The 6,076-nt window shown below is 34.5% G+C and overlaps 1 long non-coding RNA gene across 1 annotated transcript; it reads right to left on the bottom strand.

The window, feature by feature from the left end:
- Window positions 1-240: 240 nt before the first annotated feature.
- Window positions 241-1,618, bottom strand: LOC147410387 (uncharacterized). Its single transcript, XR_015176552.1, has 2 exons — window positions 1,306-1,618; window positions 241-322 (listed from the first exon to the last, which is right to left on the bottom strand). It is a non-coding gene; the product is annotated as an uncharacterized LOC147410387 (long non-coding RNA).
- Between the last annotated feature and the right edge of the window lie 4,458 nt (window positions 1,619-6,076).

The following is a 6,076-nucleotide window of genomic DNA, read 5'->3' as shown; positions in this document are numbered from 1 at the left end:
TTGCTTTATTTTTTGTTTGCTTTTTAGGAGGGTCATCTCGACCTTCCCCTTTGTTCTATTTCTTTTCTTTATCTTATCTATTGAAAAAAATGCACCAATCAGTTTGCTTCACTTCATATTACTACCCACATCAATTTGAACTTAACTATAGTCATCTAATACTATTAATACTAAATATAGAAAACCACAATCCTGGAAAAAATCCTACTTACATAAAAATATCAAAATAAAATTGCATGGCTTACCCAACTTTCAAGTGTGTATCCCATCCGGGAAACACTTCAGAATTGCTTGCACAGAAACAGGAAACAGCCATTGCCAACTGCAGTACAAAAGAATAGAATGAAAACATCAATATAGAATAGAGTTCCCAACACTTATAAACATATTTGTAATACAAATATCAGATCAAGTAATTGCATCAAAAGAAAAGGATGTTGAAAGTTTATTTCTAATTGTCTTTCCTAGCTTGTCCACACATCTATCTAAGTGTATCCCCATCTTTGCTACACACTCAACTTATGCACATTTTGTTTCTTGATTCTCAACATTCAGCTCCATAAAACATAATTACTCTTGAATTAGGATGGATCAATCACATAGTAAACCAAAAATACACCTCCCCTTCATCATCCAAAATTATATGGAACGGATTGTAATCAATCTCCCCATCTTTATAGATAATAGATCATTCTAGAAGCAAGCCATGTTTAAAATAAATTATAAAAAGGCTCAAGTATTTACATATCATAGTAAAATATAAACCCTACATCAACCAACAACGCCTAAATGATTCCTTGAATTTCTACATACAAGAGCATCACAAACAACCAATAACAGTGCAGAACGACATTCATTCGTTAATCCAAACCAGAAACCCTAATACAACAACCAACAGTAAAATAAACCCTAAACCTCATGCATCAGCCAAATGAAAGGCAAACACTAAAACCTAATGCATCAAGTAACAATAAGATAAACCAAAATCCCAATTCTCAATTTTCTTAAAGAAAGTGATTATACACAGTTATATCAAATGCATAAATATTGTAAAAAAACGGTAAAGAGTTTCGTATTCAAAATTTAGGCAAAATAAATTGGATCTATTCGATCTGAAATTTAGAAGTAAAAAAAAAAAAAAAACAGATTAAATCAACAGTTTAGGATAAGTTGTGAATTTGAGATCAAAACTTTAGATTTTCTTAAAAGAACACCTAAATGATCCAAACTTCACAAGACATAAAGAAAATGTGAAATTAAGTCTATAATCACAAAAAACTTTGAATCCGAACTCGAAATCCTTACCTTTGTTAGTAGAATTTCATCCACTCTTGAAGACAAACAAGAAGCTCATCTTTCTCTTAAAGAATCCAAAACAAATTTTACAAGGAGAGAAAGATTTCTGTCGATCCCTTCGTTTCTCAAAGGAGATCATACCAAGATATTGTGATAGAGATGAGATCAAGAGAGGGAAAATGAGAGAGAAAAAGAAATCAAAGGAGACTGAGACGAAGAATGAGAGACAGATCGAAGGAGATCAAAAGAGAGATGAGATCAGGAGAGGAACAATGAGAGAAATCGAAGGAGATCAAGAGAGAGATGAAATCGGGAAAGGAACAATGAGAGAAATTGAAGGAGAACAAATTGAGCGGAGAATGTGTGAGAGAGAGAAGAAGATCGAGAGGGAGATGAAATTGAGAGTTAGGGTCTGTTGTGTTATTTGTTTATTAATAAATAAAAATCTAAAACTATTTGATGGCTTTTTGGCCCATCAAATCCTGTAAAACATATTTGATAGATAGAAGCCGTCACATACTGTCGTCGAATTTAAGAGATTTTCACGTAGTGCTGCTTAGCCGATAATAATAATAATAATAATAATAATAATAATAATAAATAATTTTCTTATTAAGTTAGTAAAGAAAATTTTCGGAGCACATCACCTTTTGACATCTAAAATCATGATAAGATGTCACATGATTGTAATGGTCAAAATTATATGAATTTTGAAGAAAAAAAATTAAAAGAAAATTAGTTTTCACCAGTGAACTTAGTTTATGGTTATGTGACTTTATTTTTAGTAATGGTATTTTATTTTTGGTGGTGGAAAGGTAACTTAATTTTTCTAATAAAGACTAGAATTTTATTAAAAAGATTATATATGGGTTGGGTCAAATATACCTATTTATAAATGGGTTAGGTTTGGATTTAAGTTTTTGACATGGTTATTAAATGGGTTGGATTTGGATTTGGGTTTGATAAATTTTCATAATACCCTTACCTCAACACGACGCGACCCAACCCATTGTCACCCCTATTTAGATAGAAACATGGTTTGGGATGTGAGAAGGCATCTCCCACATGTAGAATCTCACTAGATAAACGAGTTGACTCAAACGATATTTTAAAAATCTCGATTGACTCAATAAAATTCATCTGAGTCAATCCAGATTTTGTATTTTAATGAAAATAATTAATTTAAAACATTGTCTAATTTGCCTTAGTTTATAAAAAAATATATTATAATATATATTATATATGTGTGTGTGTGTGTATGTGTGTGAATAAGTAATTATGACCCGAGTTAAATGGTTTATCTCGTACGAGTCGAGTTGACTCATCCAAGACAACTCGATTTCGTTCATGGATGAGACAAGACGTTGAACCGAGTTTTGAAACAATGGATTGGAAGCAAGATTTTGACCAAGCTATGACAAGCAAAGTGACTGCCATACCTCTTAGACTTCGGGATTTCTTGCTAAAACTTGTGACCCAATCTCTTAAAATAAAAACAAAACAACTTCACACCAACTAAACTCCGTCGATTGTCACAAATCCAGTTAATAAGGTGTAAGAGGCTTAGGATTTTGAATTTGATTCATATGAGGGTTTCATGGGGCTAGATTTTAGGGCAAGGACAATGGCAAATGCCCAAATTGATATCTATTGATTTAGAATGAAATGAATAAAGAGAGTGGCTCATGAATAAATGAGATGGCTATAAAAACAAACTATAGTCTTTAAGAGAAGAAATATTGAGTTTGGATATATGGTGGATGAGTTGTTCGACGAAATGCCTAATAGAAAAAATGGGTATATTAGCATGGATTGATGTCCGATGAGCGGCATGATGGTTCTACCGCCCACCACATGTAACTAGGACCTTGTATCTTGATCAAAAGATCAAGACATACCATGTCAAATATTGAATTGGATTTATTCTAGATGATGACCTACATGTAGTGGGTGAAGGCAACTACAGCACTACGGAGATGAAGGCTCGCGAGAAGCACGGTTACTCACTGGTGGGGAGGGCTATCCTAGCTCAGGTTGACCAGAAGATATTTGAGATCCAGAACTGTTGGGTGAAAAATAATCTAGCTACCAGGGTGGTGGAGAGAAGAGACAAGGGTGGATCGGAGCTTGTATTGTTTGAAAAAGAAAGTTTGTAGTTGGTGCAGATTCTGGTAGATGCAAAGAGATGGAACTCAGGGAAATCGTTTTGGAAAAAATCAACAGTAATGGAGTGTTGTAAGATGGCACGAGGGTATGTGAATGAATACGGGCGTTTATTAAAAATATCTGAATTCTCAGGGGAAGGATGGTTCCCATCCTTGTTGATCCCCGAAGGAAATGATGGTATAGGGTGGGACAATCTATCGGAGGCCTTACTTAGAGGAGGTAAAGTTGATGATCACCCTTGGAGGAAAGGATTTGAAGGTATGACTCTGCCTGCAAAATATAAGAAGAACTACCATAAGCTACCTGTATCAACCAATATGGTTGGAGTCTCAGATAAGTTCGGAACATGGAGGTGGGCAATTATCTGTGAAGCTAGTGATCGGACGATCTGCTGGGATGGGGTGGCAAGAGTGGTTAACTCAATGACTGCAAATTCCTCCATAATTACCCTAAGGCCGTGCAGTGCCAAGACGAGAGTATTTTTGTGTCACGGTAAAAAAGAGTTCGATATTTTTAGAAACTTAAAACAAATACAGTTACAAGACGATGTGGTTAGTTTGATAGCGTGGTACGCTAACTACAATAGCATCACGTATAGTTGGGAACAAGCTGGCACATGGATAGATATTATCGGTCTTCCCTTCCATAAATGGGAAGTTAAATCTTACGAATTCATCAGTGGTTTATTGGGCGGTCTATTGGAAGTCAAAGAATCTACAAGGATGTTGGTAGACCTCACAGCGACGAGAATCAAAGTCAGATGGAGGGCGTTAGACATTCCCAGATGGGTTAAAATTCCAACTAGAGAAGGCTCGGTTATAGTGGGCATTAAAATTTCAGACACTTGAAACATTGGATTGGAGAAGATGGAGCTTGGTGCTAGCAAAAGAGGTGTGGTATTATCAAAACAAACAATGACAGGTGTGTAGACACCCCATTTTTGCATCTGCCTGATTAATCAACTCGTCAACCCGTTTGCAATGGTTCCCAATGATGGATGTGTATTCCATTGCTTTATTTTGTTACCAGATGTGTTTCAGAAATCTGGATGAGGTATCTCGAACTGACAAAACCTTAGAAACCACGCTACGCTAGGAAAATACGACCCCAGAAACATAGAAATCATCATCTTGCAGACCAAAAAGAAGCTTCACGATAAAAATCACTAAAAATTGATCAAATTACCAAAATACCCCTAACCTCAAAACAACCTTAGAGCCTACGTTACGCTTAGGAAAACTTTCTCAAACACATAAAATAACAAATCGAAACCAAATAAATCATTTCACCAATTTTAACAGAATTTGACAAAATTACAAAAATGCCCCTCATAAAGTTCATGACCATTTCACACAAAAAAATTTCATAAATAACACAAAATAATATTTCCATTGAATTCCTTACGAAAAATTGATTCTAAAACATCCTAGAACATTAAAAATCGACTTAAAACGTGAAAAGTCCTCTCTTGGGGCAAAACGGTAATTTCACAATTTTCATAATTAAAAAATTCAAAATTAATAAATAAAATATTAAATAATTAAAGTGAAACATTAATGAAATTAATTTGAAAATTGGAACTAAAAAAATCGATCAATCGGACTTTTAAGTAAAATTGTTGAGGGTTCGTGGGATATTTCTTTAAAGACCCCTCCATTTGGGGTCTAAAGAATTAAAGATATTTTAGAGGGGGGGTTCTCCAAAAATCAAAGTAAATCAAGCAAGACTGAATCAAGGTATTAAAGTCAATCAAGTGAGACTGAAGTCAAAATTAAAGTCAATTAAGCAAGACTAAAGTCAAAACATTAAAAGTCAATCAATTAAGACTAAAGTCAAAACATTAAAAGTCAATCAAATAAGACCAAAAGTCATAATAGAATTCTAATTAAATAATAACTCTATCTAATAGAGTTCTAAATAAAAAACAATTCTACCTAAAATAATTCCAATTAAAACACAATTCTACCTAAAATAATTCTAACTAAAACACAACTCTAACTAAAAGAACTCTAATTAAATACTAACTCTATCCAAATCAACCCTTAAAAAATTCTATAAATAGAGGTGCTCACACCCTATTTTCGTATCAAATCATAAACCCTAAGAGAAGTAGGTCTAGAAGCTCCCCTAGCCCCCCATAAACCCTAGTTTTGGAGCCCCAACTCTTTACCTAACATCCCCCCTTCAATTTTAGTCTAGAAAACCCCTAAAATCCCTCCAAAAACACCTCTAAATCCGTAACAAACTTGAAGAGTTTAGATTCAAAAACAAGGAGATACCTTGATCTAGGAGATCCGAAGTCGAATCCGGAGACAGAACGAAGCAAGGGAGTACAGTACAAGGAGCTCTTTTTGTCAGATCTGAGAGAACAAAATCCTTGCTATCGAAAAGGTATGTAATTTTTTTATTTTTATCTAAATTTTTAGCAATGTGATATATTTGGGAAGTTAGTAGAGACCGGCTTTGGCCGGGCGGGGTTGGTGCCTAACACCTTCCAACCCCGTAACATGATCCCCGAATTCAGATTTTTTGTGGTAGATTAGTTCTTTTTATCCATGTTAGAGTCAGTTTGGTTCCTAGACCACAATAACTAGGTGGCGACTCCCAAATCTCA

The sequence above is a fragment of the Akebia trifoliata genome, chromosome 1, assembly GCF_017979445.1.
Source record: "Akebia trifoliata isolate Shusen 1 chromosome 1, ASM1797944v1, whole genome shotgun sequence".
Lineage (NCBI taxonomy): Eukaryota > Viridiplantae > Streptophyta > Magnoliopsida > Ranunculales > Lardizabalaceae > Akebia > Akebia trifoliata.
This window is presented reverse-complemented; position numbering and strand designations above follow the sequence as displayed.